Source organism: Henckelia pumila, chromosome 3 (assembly GCF_033568475.1).
Source record: "Henckelia pumila isolate YLH828 chromosome 3, ASM3356847v2, whole genome shotgun sequence".
Lineage (NCBI taxonomy): Eukaryota > Viridiplantae > Streptophyta > Magnoliopsida > Lamiales > Gesneriaceae > Henckelia > Henckelia pumila.
Window position 1 is genome coordinate 77,469,896 of NC_133122.1, and position 15,956 is coordinate 77,485,851.

Consider the following 15,956-nt stretch of genomic DNA (forward strand, 5'->3'; position numbering starts at 1 on the left):
CATAATAAAATTCTGAAAACAATAAATAATAAATCCAAACATGTCCAGAATAAAATAAAAGATAAGAAACAAATCCGTTGTCGACGCCATGTCCGGTCGATCAAACTCCGTCTTCGTTCTTCACGATGAAGCTCCAGAATAAAATAAAAGTCACGATCAAATCTCTGATTCCTCTGTAATTGTTGTGGCGGCTCCTCTCCAATAATCAGATGAAAAATTCCCTTTTATAGTGTCTCACAAAGCCCACTCAAAAGCCCAGGAAATTATAAAAATTTCCTTCCGATTAAAATTTCCAAACTCAAACTTCGCGACACGCGCCCGCTCCAGAAATCACGCGCCCGCGTATAGGATACTGTTCTCAATCTTTTCGCCTTCATGTGTGTCTTGCGCGTTAGCTCTTTCTCTTCCATTCTTTAGCGCTTCATCAAGCGCTATACTTAGGCCCAATAGAGAAGCCCATCACTATTCTTCTTCTTTGTCTGTACGTTTCTTTTCGTTTCTTTTATTATTTTCTTTTCTCCACAATATTCCATAATTCACAAAATCTCAATAATTCCCTACAATCACAAAAACAACAACACCCACACATAAATCTGCTCGAAACAAACAATTAATAATTAAAATCATATATAAATTAAGTATATAAAATACACTTATCATCGTCATTATCTTCATCGACGACATTCTGATCTATTCGAAGAACCGTTCTGATCATGCCGAGCATTTGAGAATCGTATTGCAGACTTTGCGAGCCAAATAGTTGTATGCTAAGCTATCGAAGTGCGCGTTTTGGTTGGACCGAGTGGTTTTCTTAGGCCACATTGTATCGGGAGATGGAATATATGTGGACCCCAATAAGATCGAAGCAGTTATGAATTGGCCGAGACCGACATCAGTGCCAGAGATCCGAATCTTCATGGGTTTAGCCGGGTACTATCGCAGATTTATCGAGGGTTTCTCTTCCATTGAAAAGCCGATTACTCAGTTGACCCAGAAGAATGCACCGTTTGTTTGGTCCGAGCAATGTGAGGCTAGTTTCATTGAGCTGAAGAAGAGATTGACCAGCGCTCCGATCTTGTCTATTCCATCAGGTACTGGAGGTTTCTCTGTGTACTGCGATGCTTCTCACCGTGGTCTTGGTGTATTCTTATGCAGAGGAAGCACGTCATAGCTTATACTTCGAGGCAGCTGAAGCCTCACGAGACTCGTTATCCGATCCATGATCTCGAGCTAGCTGCAATCATTTTTGCTTTGAAGACTTGGCACCATTACCTTTATGGCGAGTCATTTGAGATATTTTCTGACCACAAGAGCCTGAAATACTTGTTTTCTCAGTCCGAGCTGATTATGAGGCAGAGGAGATGGATGGATTTGCTTAAGGACTTCGACTGCGAGATCAAGTATTATCCTGGAAAGTCGAATGCAGCTGCAGACGCTCTTAGTCGGAAGCTTTGTTCTTTGTCTCTTGCTACAAGGGATGTCTCTCATTTATTGAATACTGTTGTACTTCTGGTTTGGAGTTTGAGACCGAAAGGAGATTCATCAAAGTTTTTGCGATTCAGGCTGAGCCAGAGTTGTTTCAGTTGATCAGAGAGGCACAGAGATCCGATCCGAGCATTCAAAGTTCGATAGAGAAGGTCCGATCAGGTCATCAGTCAGAATTTCAGGTCAAGGATGATGTTTTGTTTGTGAACAGCCGTATAGTGGTGCCCGATGTTTCAGAGTTGAGACAGCGTATTCTACGAGAGGCGCATTGCAGTCGGTTCAGTGTTCATCCAGGAGGCCGGAATATGTATAACGACTTGAAGACTCAGTTCTGGTGGAAACAGTTGAAAGGAGATGTCACGAGGTTTGTATCCCGTTGTCTGAATTGTCAACAGGTGAAAGCCGAGAGGAAGAAGCCCGGAGGATTATTGCACAGTTTACCTATTCCGAAATGGAAGTGGGATCATATCTCCATGGATTTTGTCACGAAGCTACCGCCTTCAGTCCGAGGCTGTGATGCGATTTGGGTTGTGATTGACCGGTTGACGAAATCTGCTTGTTTCATTCCATACCATATGACATACCGTCACGATCAGATGGCCGAGTTGTATGTTAGAGAGGTTGTGAGATTGCACGGAGTGCCAAAGTCGATAGTATCAGATAGAGATCCGAGGTTCACTTCTCACTTTTGGCACAGTTTGTAGGAGGCATTGGGTACTCGTTTGCACTTGAGCAAAGCGTATCACCCTCAGACCGACGGTCAGTCCGAGCGTACGATCCAGACTTTGGAGGATATGCTTCGCGCTATAGTGCTTGATTTTGGATCAGGTTGGCAGGAGTCCTTTCCTCTAGTGGAGTTTTCGTACAATAACAGCTTCCCGGCGAGTATTGGAATGGCACCTTTTGAAGCTTTGTACGGGAAGAAGTGCAGATCTCCGTTATTTTGGGATGAGATTTCAGAATCACCTGAGTTGGGTCCAGATATTATTCGCGATATGGCAGAGCAGGTGAAGTTGATTCGAGTCAGAATGAAGACGGCCCAGGACCGACAGGCCAAGTATGCGAATGTCAGATGCAGACCATTGTGTTTCGAGCAGGGAGACCGTGTGTTTCTGAAGATTTCACCGTTCAGGGGCACTGTCAGATTCGGAAAGAGAGGAAAGTTGTCACCGAGATTCCTTGGTCCGTATGAGATTCTGGAGAAGATAGGCGATCTTTCCAATAAGATTGCTCTTTCTCCGTCTCTTTCAGGTATCCACAATGTGTTTCACGTGTCGATGCTACGGAAATATCATCCGGATCCGTCCCATATTCTTCAGCCAGACGAGGCCGAACTTGATGAGACTCTGAGTTACTTCGAGCGACCGATTCAGATTCTTGAAAGAAAAGATAAGCAGCTCAGAAACAAGTCGATTCCGTTGGTGAAGATACAGTGGAGTCGTCATGGAGTTGAAGTGTAAGAGTGGGTGCCCAGTGAGCCAACTGTGTGGCTATGGGCTTTGATGACTCTTTGTATAAACAATCTTATGTTTAATATTATTTACACTTTTATGGCAATGACTTTATATTACTTCATATTGTTATATTGTGATATACTATTGTTGTTTTGATAAAGACCTTGAATATACTATAGTGTATGTAAGATGTGGTAGAACATGGAGATGTCTATCATGAAATACATCTTATAGTCACTGTATATTCTAAAAAACCGTTCCTAGTCGATTGAGCCGTCCGATAATAAGGATAAGGATCGCTCGAGTTTGAGACTAGCATTTGCGATGCGGAGTACCACGTTTCATTGGTAGGGAACATGGAGATGTTCGAAGCATGCAAATGGATATTCATAGGATGAATAATCGAACTACCCTATCCGGACTTTCCAAGTGGTTATCACTTATCGAGTGGATAAAGTCCGCGGTTTTGGTTGTACACCATTAGTCCTTACGACTTGAAACATCATGGAGACTCTATATGCTAGTGCTGTGCTTTGACTCGTTTACCGACTCTATGGGGGTCATCAGGTGTCGAGATTGGGTACAGTTACGACACATATAGGAGTCAATGCATTGTTGTCAAGGATTCACCACATACTTGCGAGTGTGGATATCCTATGCGATCTGAGGAGATATTAGTGTGACAAATCTCTGGCCAGAGTACTTGATGTGATTTAAGAAATGGTTTCTTAGTAGCACATGCGATGTCACTAATTTGATCTTCAAGATGCATTGCATAGTTATCGAATCTTGAGCGACTCTCGATATACCAATGGTTGTTGATTCGATCGGGATATATGGATGAAGGGACCGTACTGTACGCTAACCAAAATCTACTGGTTCTTGTAGGCACTATCAGTGATACCTAGGGAATCATGGGGCGATGTTGCTAGGCGCTTTACCATGATTCGTTGGGCAAGTCGGAAAGTGTTGTTCCGAGTCACAAGGAGTTGTGAGCCCACGGCTAGCTGTATCCCTGAACCATTGAGGGTCACACAGTGTAATGGAGTTTTAATCCCCGTTGAGATAGTTAAATTTAAAGAGTTAAATTTAATGAACTAAGGAGTTGGACTTCTTAATTAAGAGTAAGGGAGTAGGGTTTCCTAAAATGACATAGGGATGGACATTTTTGGAAACCACTGAATTTGGATTCAGGAAAATTTATTTTGACTTTAAAACGTGCAGAAATGGTTCCTGTGCACATTGGTGAAATCGTTTCATCAATCGGAGTCACGATGAATTTTATATTAATTTCTGAACGAGCGGGCTTTGCTTGTCAGGCCCCAGCTTATGATTAATGGGCCCTAAGGTGTTAGTGGCCTGCATTATAAATAAGTTATTTCAGTACAGAAATTACACACAACAGGTCATAATTTTGAGACAGAGAAAATTTTCGAACCCTAGCTCTCTCTCTCTGTTCGGCCGACCCCTCCCCCTCTGCCCGAGATTTTCCGGTCTGTGATTTTGAATTGCAGTCTGGAATAGCGAATCAGATTCGTTTATTCTCTTCGCAGAAAACTTCTGATAGATTTTCTAGTGCAATCTATCAGAGGGATTAAACCTCTGTTCGTGGACCTGATTGAAGGAGTTCATCGGTTCCAGGGAGAGACAACAAGAGCAGATCAAATCTGTTGGTGTCCAGTAATCTCGTTGCGAGATTGAAGGTAAAATTTAATAATTGTTATTTGAATTTTACACACACAATAATTTAATCGTTGAATGGTTGATACCCACACCATGGAATTGTTCCATGATAAAATTTTTAAACTTCCGCTGCACCGGGTATCAATCGTGATTGATCTGAGAGCCGTATTTTTCCAACAGTGGTATCAGAGCCAGGTTGCTCAGATCAAACGATTAAATTAATCAATTGTACAAAATTTTTGAGTCTCGGTTTTTGAAACAAAATAAATAATTTTAAATAAAAAAAAAAAAAAAAATTTTCGGGGCAAAACCCGGGCAGCGATTGGATCGCTGCCCGGTGGGGCAGCAATTGTTGCTGCCCCGGGCGGCGCACGACGCCGCCCTAAGGGGGGCGCACGGCGCCGCCCAAGGCGGCGACCGTCGCCGCCCAGGGCGGCGCACGGCGCCGCCCAGGGCAGCGCTGTGCGCTGCCCAGCGCAGCGCTGGGCGCTGCGCAGGGCAGCGCTCGGCGCTGCCCAGGGGCGGCGCTCGGCGCCGCCCAGCGCAGCGAGCGCCGCCCAGGGCAGCGCCAGGCGCTGCCCTAAGTGGGCAGCCGGGCTGCCCCCGGCCCGCGCCCCGGGTGCGGGCCGGCCCGGGAGTGTCCCGGGCGGCCCGCGGGAAAAAAAAAATTATATTTTTATTTAAAAATTAATTTTAATATTTAAAATTTTATTTTTGGTCCGGTCAAAAATTGTTTTTGATTGGTTCACGAGATTTCGGATCGAATTGTTCGAGTCCGTAAATTTTAAAATTGATTTTGGATAAATTTGAATTTTTGGAAAATTTTAATATTTTATCCGTAAATTGAATTTTGAAATCAATTATTTTGGTACAATTGATGATAAGATATGATCTTATGATATATTAAGTAAAATATGATTTTATTTTTAAAATTGGATTTTATAGATAAAATATGATTTTATTTGATATAGAGATAAAATATGATTTTATATGTGAAATGAGATTTTATATATAAAATATGATTTTATCTTGTTTAAATTTGAATTGCCACAGCATGTTATCCAATAAATTAATTTTGAATTAAATGTTATTGGATAAGGATGATCGATTGCCATGACCAATTTTGTAGGTGTATGTTAGGAATTTACATTTTGTTTTTATTGTTGTTGGTTTTATTAATGGGCCTGGTTTATGGCCCGATATGAATGTCATATGTAATAAAAGTGGGCTTGGTTTATAGCCCGTTCCCACCCCTAAAAATGTATCCCCTACTTGTCATTGTTATTTATTGTAAATACATTAGATTTAGTGGGAGATCAAGATTTGAAGATGGTGGGCCCAGCAGACAATGAAGACTGAAGAAATGTAAATTGGAAGCATATGTAATAGGATTGCATTTGCATACTGCATATTACCTAGGATTGGACTAAGACCCGTGATTGGCAACCACGGGTCAATTAGAAATGGAATCGATCATCCTATATAATATGTGATATTATGATTGTATGCATGTTTAGACATAAATTGCGTGAATCCGGCAATGCATGCAATAAATTAAATATGATGAGACAAATATTTTTATAAATAAAATCCCTCATTTTAAATATGATTTAAAATTTATATCAAGATAAATAAAAGAAATTTAAATATTGTTTAAATGTTCCTACCTTCCATCAACGGTCAATGTATGTGATGCTACCCGCGGATACGGTCCGGCTCATATTATTGGGGGGGCCCGTCCGTCGGAAAGCTGTACATTGGATCGACAAATGTTGTAAGTTGGGTGGAACTCCCATGGGATCGGCTCATATTATTGGGGGATCCACATGGCGACCGTCCATCACAACTTAATATTGATGGGTCATCTTGACATGTCACTTTAAACGGCGTCATATTATTGGGCCCTTATTGGACATGAGGTAAATACATGGGGGTTGCTTTGGAAGCAATTGGGCTCTACCTTTTGAGAATTATGGTTGGCTGATATTATTCGGGACCATAAGTTTGTCAATTGGACTCCATGTTCTCACTAAGGAAAAAGTTTCCCGTTTTCACTAGAGGGTGGTGAAATCGTTAAAATAGTGGGAGTGAGATTCATAAAATTAAATTCGCCTATTTTATGTCTTAGTAAATTGTTAAACAATCATTGATATATGTCTGTTTTCCTTTTCAGTATTTCATACAATGAATTCGCGAAATCCTTTATTCTCGATCCTCGAACAAAACAAGCTGACTGGCGCCAATTATACGGAATGGTTCCGGAAGTTGAAGATTGTCTTAACTTCGGAGAAAATGCTCTACGTGTTAGAGAAAGCACCTCCGAAGGAAGCACCAGCTGACATAAGTCCGGAGGAATTGGCCAAACTTGATGCATGGTGTGACCATGACATCAAGACCAAATGCTATATGCAAGCCTCGATGTCTGATGAACTCCAGAGGCGATTTGAGGACACGGTGAATGCTGCTGACATTCACACGCAACTCAAGGAACTTTTTGGGGCTCAGTCGAGGGCTGAAAGGTTCTCTACTGTTAAGGAGTTGATGACGTGCCGCATGCGTGAAGGGACTTCGGTCCGTGATCATGGGGTACGAGTGATTTGGCTCATACAGAAGTTAGCGACCCTTGATTTGGTGTTGGAGCATGAACTCAATGTGGACTTGCTGCTTCTATCTCTTCCTTCTTCATTTGATGGATTCGTGATAAATTTTAATATGAACAAGATAGAGGCCACCCTTGAAGAGATGGTCAATATGCTCGTTACATATGAATCCACACTTAAGAAGGATAAGCCAGCTTTCTTGGTGGGCTCCTCATCTTCTGCTAAGAAGGGGCCAAGTATGAAGGGCAAGAAACGTTCTGCCCCACCCAAGAAAGTGGAACCCGAGAAGAAGCAAAAGACAAAGGCTTCAAACAATGGAAAATCCAAGGATGTTTGCCATTACTGCAAGAAGCCGGGTCATTGGAAGCGCAACTGCAAGGAGTATCTTGAGCAGTTAGGAACTGCAAAGGGTATGTTCTATATCGAAATAAACATGTCACTTAATACAACTTCTTGGGTATTGGATACCGGATGTGGATCTCACATTTGCAATGATTTGCAGGTGATGACAAGAAGTCGCAGGCTTAGAATGGGTGAGACCCAGCTGAGGCTCGGGAATGGTTCCAGAGTTGAAGCTACGGCCATTGGAGATGTTTGTTTGATTTTGCAGAATGGTTTTAAATTATTATTGAGAGATGTTTTATTTGTGCCAGATTTAATTAAAAACATTATTTCTATTTCTATGCTTGATAGAGATGGTTATTCTTGTAATTTTGTGAATGGGATTTGCAATATTTACAAGAATGAATGTTTAATTGGAAATGGACAACTTGAAAACGATCTATACAATTTAAAACTAAAAGACGTTCCAGTGAATTGTATTGACAAACCGGCGACAACAAACAAAAGGAAAATCGATAGTCAAAACCCGGCAAACCTTTGGCACGCTAGGCTAGGTCATATTTCCTCAAGGAGGATGAACAAGCTAGTGGGAGAGGGCATGTTTGATATGTCTGATATTAACTCTCTACCTACTTGTGAATCCTGCCTAAAAGGAAAAATGACTAAATCTCCTTTTAAGGGGAAACCTGAGCGTAGTCAGAATCTGTTGGATTTGATCCATACAGATGTTTGTGGTCCATTTAGAGTAGGGACTCAACATGGCCACACCTACTTCATTACCTTTACTGATGATTATTCAAGGTATGGGTATTTATATTTAATGAAATATAAGTCTGAAGCATTTGAAAAGTTCAAAGAATTCAGGGCTGAAGTAGAAAACAAGCTAGGTAAAAGTATTAAAGCACTTCGATCGGATCGAGGTGGAGAATACTTGAGTACCGAGTTTTTGGACTATCTAAAAGAGAATGGGATTCTCTCTCAGTGGACTCCTCCTATGACACCACAGCTTAATGGTGTATCGGAGCGTCGTAATCGAACTTTGTTGGACATGGTTCGATCTATGATGAGCTTCACTGAGCTTCCACCTTCGTTTTGGGGCTATGCGCTTGAAACGGCGGTATTGTTGTTGAACAACGTCCACACTAAAGCAGTGGACAAAACACCATACGAGTTATGGAATGGCAAAACTCCTAAGTATTCGTACTTGAGGATTTGGGGATGTCCTGCTTACGTGAAGCGGACAGTGGGAGATAAGTTGGATAGTCGATCCAGCTTATGTTATTTTGTAGGGTATCCGAAGAATTCAATCGGATATTATTTCTATTATCCTGCTGAAACAAAGGTGTTTGTTTCTAGGAATGCCACCTTCTTGGAGAAGGAATTCTTATTGGATAAGAAAGGCGAGATGATGGAACTCGAAGAAGTTCGAGAAGAACCCGAAATACAAAATAACGATCCTACACCTCAGGAACCATTGCTGGACACGCCTGCACCTAGAAGATCCGAAAGGACTTCTAGACCTCCAGTTCGATATGGTCTTCTTCTTGAAGGGGATCAAGATGAACCCAACATTGGATGTGATCCAAGAAACTTCAATGAAGCAATTTCTGATGCGGATTCGAATTTATGGCTTAAAGCTATGCAGTCAGAATTGGATTCGATGCATACAAACCAAGTCTGGTCTTTAGTAGATCCTCCCGACGGAATTGTTCCAATAGGGTGTAAATGGATCTACAAGAGAAAGCTTGGGCCTGATGGTAAGGTATTGACCTACAAGGCGCGATTGGTGGCGAAAGGTTATACTCAAAGGCAAGGAGTTGACTATGATGAAACCTTTTCACCAGTTGCAATGTTCAAGTCCATAAGAATCCTTATTGCCATAGCTGCATGGTATGACTATGAGATATGGCAAATGGATGTGAAGACTGCTTTTCTTAATGGAGACATTAAGGAGGAAATCTATATGAAGCAGCCTGAGGGGTACACATCCATGGGAAGCGAGCATAAGGTATGCAAGCTTCAGAGATCAATTTATGGTCTAAAACAAGCATCAAGAAGTTGGAACCAGAAATTTGATGAAACAATAAAAGATTTTGGTTTCATCAAGAACCCGGAGGAACCTTGCGTGTACAAGAAAGTAGTTAAGGATGCGGTGACATTCTTAGTACTTTATGTTGATGACATCCTACTCATTGGGAATGATGTAGGGATGTTGCAGTCAACAAAGATATGGTTATCAGGTAGATTTTCGATGAAGGATTTGGGAGAGGCATCCTACATTCTTGGGATACAGATCTATAGAGATAGGTCTAAGAGAATGATAGGACTCACTCAATCAACCTACATCGATACCATATTGAAACGGTTTTCAATGGATGGGTCCAAAAGAGGACATCTACCCATGTGTCATGGAGTTTCTCTATCCAAGTCTGTGTGTCCCAAGACTGATGAAGAGATAGAGAATATGAAACATGTACCATATGCGTCAGCTATAGGTAGTATCTTGTATGGGATGATTTCTACCAGACCGGATGTAGCATTTGCTCTGAGTGTCACGAGCAGATATCAGTCTAATCCTGGTCAAATGCATTGGAAAGCCGTGAAGGACATTCTTAAGTACTTGCGAAGGACTAAGAATATGTTCATGGTTTATGGAGGACGAGAACTCAAATTGGAAGGCTATACCGACTCTAGCTTCCAAAGTGATGTGGATGACTCGAAGTCAACCTCTGGATTTGTGTTCATGCTCAATGGCGGTGCTGTCTCTTGGAAGAGTTCCAAGCAGGACACCACAGCGGATTCCACCACTGAGGCTGAATACATTGCAGCATCAGCTGCTGCTAAAGAGGCCGTTTGGATGAGGAAGTTCGTCCAAGAGTTGGGCGTCATTCCTGAATTTGTTGGTCCAGTCCCGGTGTACTGTGACAACACGGGTGCCGTTGCTCAAGCAAAGGAACCAAGGTCTCATCAAAGATCCAAACACGTACTGAGGAAATACCACATAATCCGGGAAATTGTGGAAAGAGGAGACATCATTGTCGAACGAGTGGCCTCTGCAGACAATATCGCTGATCCGCTTACTAAGCCTTTGCCAGGACCATTGTTTGACAAACATCGCGAAGCAATGGGTCTACGTAGTATGACTAGTTGGCTATAGGGCAAGTGGGAGATTGTAAGAGTGGGTGCCCAGTGAGCCAACTGTGTGGCTATGGGCTTTGATGACTCTTTGTATAAACAATCTTATGTTTAATATTATTTACACTTTTATGGCAATGACTTTATATTACTTCATATTGTTATATTGTGATATACTATTGTTGTTTTGATAAAGACCTTGAATATACTATAGTGTATGTAAGATGTGGTAGAACATGGAGATGTCTATCATGAAATACATCTTATAGTCACTGTATATTCTAAAAACTGTTCCTAGTCGATTGAGCCGTCCGATAATAAGGATAAGGATCGCTCGAGTTTGAGACTAGCATTTGCGATGCGGAGTACCACGTTTCATTGGTAGGGAACATGGAGATGTTCGAAGCATGCAAATGGATATTCATAGGATGAATAATCGAACTACCCTATCCGGACTTTCCAAGTGGTTATCACTTATCGAGTGGATAAAGTCCGCGGTTTTGGTTGTACACCATTAGTCCTTACGACTTGAAACATCATGGAGACTCTATATGCTAGTGCTGTGCTTTGACTCGTTTACCGACTCTATGGGGGTCATCAGGTGTCGAGATTGGGTACAGTTACGACACATATAGGAGTCAATGCATTGTTGTCAAGGATTCACCACATACTTGCGAGTGTGGATATCCTATGCGATCTGAGGAGATATTAGTGTGACAAATCTCTGGCCAGAGTACTTGATGTGATTTAAGAAATGGTTTCTTAGTAGCACATGCGATGTCACTAATTTGATCTTCAAGATGCATTGCATAGTTATCGAATCTTGAGCGACTCTCGATATACCAATGGTTGTTGATTCGATCGGGATATATGGATGAAGGGACCGTACTGTACGCTAACCAAAATCTACTGGTTCTTGTAGGCACTATCAGTGATACCTAGGGAATCATGGGGCGATGTTGCTAGGCGCTTTACCATGATTCGTTGGGCAAGTCGGAAAGTGTTGTTCCGAGTCACAAGGAGTTGTGAGCCCACGGCTAGCTGTATCCCTGAACCATTGAGGGTCACACAGTGTAATGGAGTTTTAATCCCCGTTGAGATAGTTAAATTTAAAGAGTTAAATTTAATGAACTAAGGAGTTGGACTTCTTAATTAAGAGTAAGGGAGTAGGGTTTCCTAAAATGACATAGGGATGGACATTTTTGGAAACCACTGAATTCGGATTCAGGAAAATTTATTTTGACTTTAAAACGTGCAGAAATGGTTCCTGTGCACATTGGTGAAATCGTTTCATCAATCGGAGTCACGATGAATTTTATATTAATTTCTGAACGAGCGGGCTTTGCTTGTCAGGCCCCAGCTTATGATTAATGGGCCCTAAGGTGTTAGTGGCCTGCATTATAAATAAGTTATTTCAGTACAGAAATTACACACAACAGGTCATAATTTTGAGACAGAGAAAATTTTCGAACCCTAGCTCTCTCTCTCTGTTCGGCCGACCCCTCCCCCTCTGCCCGAGATTTTCCGGTCTGTGATTTTGAATTGCAGTCTGGAATAGCGAATCAGATTCGTTTATTCTCTTCGCAGAAAACTTCTGATAGATTTTCTAGTGCAATCTATCAGAGGGATTAAACCTCTGTTCGTGGACCTGATTGAAGGAGTTCATCGGTTCCAGGGAGAGACAACAAGAGCAGATCAAATCTGTTGGTGTCCAGTAATCTCGTTGCGAGATTGAAGGTAAAATTTAATAATTGTTATTTGAATTTTACACACACAATAATTTAATCGTTGAATGGTTGATACCCACACCATGGAATTGTTCCATGATAAAATTTTTAAACTTCCGCTGCACCGGGTATCAATCGTGATTGATCTGAGAGCCGTATTTTTCCAACATGAAGAAGCGACTTGGGAGACCGAATCCGATATGAGGCAGCGATTTTCAAAGTTATTCGATTGAGGTGAGTTCATCTTCAGTTTGTTTCGTTCTTGTTCAGTCTATGATCTGTCAGATTTCGAGGACGAAATCGAATCCTAGAGGGGGAGAATTGTAATGCCCCGATTTTATTATAATTGAGTTTAATGGAGATAATCAGAGTTTTCAATAATTGAGAATTTTATTGATATTCGCAGGAGGATCATTTTGCAAACTTGGAGAAATAAAGGACTGAAATGAAAATTGGAATTTTATATATTATTATTAATCAAGTTGACCAATCAATCATTCCCTCCTTCCTCCCCTACCCTCTCTCTCTCGATCTCTCTCTCCGGAAGCCATGGAAATCGATTCTTCAAGCTTCCTTTCCGTCCGATTCGCACGATCCGACCGTTAGATTTTCATTCCGAGTTGAGATTGACGATCACCGCAACGAGGGCTTCATTCTAACGTAAGTTTTGCTACGATCTCTTGAACTTCGATTTTGTTGAGTGGTCAGAATTTGATAATATTGGTGTATGTTATTCTTGAGCTAGCATAGATCGTGTATTCGAAGTCAATTTGGAAAAAGAACGAAGTTTGGATTTTATATGATTTTTGAGGCATATTTTCGAGAATGATGATTTTGATTGAGGTTGTATTTGAGTTGTTTTGATGGATTGGGATGATGATTTAGTTATTGTGATTGTTGATTAATGGTTTGTATTTTCGGATAGTCAGTTTATAGCCGTTATGCCATCGAAATCGATTTTGGACTATCGGTTTTGTTATTCGGTTTGATTTCGAGTTATTCGAATTATTGAGTTTGTTATTGAATCCGCATCCGATGTTTTGACAGTTGATTGAAGGATTCGAAGTTAAAATATTTGAAGGCTCATTTGTCGATTGAAGTTTGAAGACGGTATATTGTTAGTTTTATCGACTTCGAGTTTGGTTTCAAATAAAGTATTGAACCGAGTTATCTTGTTTGGAAGGAATCACTTGGAGCCTCGAGTAAAGGTAAAAGTCGACAATGAAACGAATGGGAACGAATACTCGATATCGACTTATTCTCGAGTTCCCGAAAATCACATACTACATGTTTAATTGCTTAAGTGAATTTGAGTGTTATTTTATTTTCACTTGCATTCCATATTGAGCCGATTTCTCGATTCGTTTTGAATTAGACGATTTAGGGAGCTATATTGAAGTGACTTTGGATTTTGAGTTTTTCCAATTGCCAGAATACTTCTTATAGTTGCTCTGAAGTCTAGGAGTTGAGTTGAACGACATCCACCCCGAATGGGTGTGTCGGTGAGTTGTTGTGATCCCAACCGAATAACGATTGATATTTCGATTATCTGATTTGATAGTCCCGAGTTTTGAAGTCATGCATTCATTCATGCTCATTTTGATTTGTTACTGATTATTACATTTCAATCTGAGGTGTTTACTTGATATTACATGCCTGTCTCTTTTACTTAGAAATTATATTTCTAACAGGTTTATCCGGTTGTTGTCTTTGTTTGTATGTGTACTTGGCAACTAGAGGATCAGGAGCTGGACCAGGTCGTTTGGGTTAGCTCGGGGTGTGATGATAGAAGTGAGACACCATGTATCTTAGGGTCGTACCTTTGGATTTGTACTGTTTTGTTTAGTCAAACGAATCCCTACCTTCAAACTTGTACTGTTAAACATCGTTTTGTTGGTGTTTCAACTCCTTAGATCTCATGTATTTATGATGTTTGAACCTTGGTTGCTTGAGTTTTTGAGTTGAGTTTGTTAGTGTAAGGTCCAAATCCACTAAACTCACTTACGATGATTTTAAAATAATTTTTATGATTTTATGCCATAAATTGTTTAAGTTATGATTTAATGATTATGATTTCATGATATAATTATTTTATGTTTAACACTTTCGATTAAGTTAATGGTTTCAGGTTGAGTTTGATTTTGGAATCATGGGACGAGGCTAACCTACGAACGAGATGATAGAGCGTATTTTTACGAACGTTTTAAGTATAATATTGATATATTTTTGATGCATGAGTCGGGGGATGGTATTTTTATCAGACGAGTCGGGACGGGTGACTGACTGCATTTTAGAGATGAACACACATTATGTATTGAATGATCATTATCCTATCTATCTACCCGGTTCCCCACCCCATTACTTCCCATGTCCCCTTGTTCCCTTGACTCTCTTCTTCCCTATCCACTAAACGATTCTTTCCCCTTCTCTCCATTCTATCATCATCTCCTTCTTGTTTCTTTATTGAACCTTCACGGTTCTTCAAGAAAGTCACAAGCCAAAGTTCCAAATCTCGTTCTTGGTGTGGTTAGCTCGTTGCCAAGAATCCGAATCAACTTCGTCTTCATTTCAAGGCAAGTACAAATTTAAAAGATTTTGAAACCCATTCAAGCTATTATGTATTTTGATATGAATTGTTGTGTGTTGAGATATTTATGCATGATTTTCATGAATTTCAAGAGCATGAAGTTATGATTTTACGAGATCGTGAAGCGTAGGTTGTTCTTGTCAAGTACTTGAGTTGATTCAAGAGGTTCATGTTCTTTTAAGATTTTAATGTTTTGAAGTTAGTTAAACCATGTTCAATTACAAGAAAATGAGCTTTGATGATTTATGTAGTTAGGATTTTGATTAAAAGAAGTTTATGTTTGAAGTTTGAAGTGTTGAAATTGTGTTTGGTGGCACCGGATTACCTATACTTGTTATGATTTTGAGGATAACAATTAGGGTAGTAATACAAATGATATGAGGCCAATTCTATTTGAAATCTAGCTTATTTATCTACAACTTTCATGTTTTGAGTTTTGTCAAAATAATTTTGGAAGATTGGTCAAAATCACCCCAAAGTGTGTAGAGTGTTTTGATTTCCCGGCAGTGACACATTTGGGGAGAATGAGCATAACGTTTTACTGAAAACTCCAATTGAGGTGCGGGTTTCGGAATTAGAAAGCCAAGATCCAGAGCTACAACTTTTATGTTTACCACTTTTTCAAATTCTAACTTAAAAATAGAGTTTCGGAGCGATCAAGATGAACCATTTGCGCAGGTCAGGCGCGCCCGCGCCTAGAAGTTGAGCGGCCGCGCCTTTCACTCGAAATTCATGATTTTTTTATGTTATTTTAGGGTCCTAAATTCATGATTATGATCTTCAAAGGCTTATAAAATATATTTAAGATTTTCTATGCAAAAAGTTTCAAGTTTTAAGTCAAGAACGACAAGAATGACTTACGTGGATCGATTACGCTATGTGATGCATGTAAATGTCTAAGTTTCATTCATGAAACCTATGTTCAATATGAAAGTATGATTTT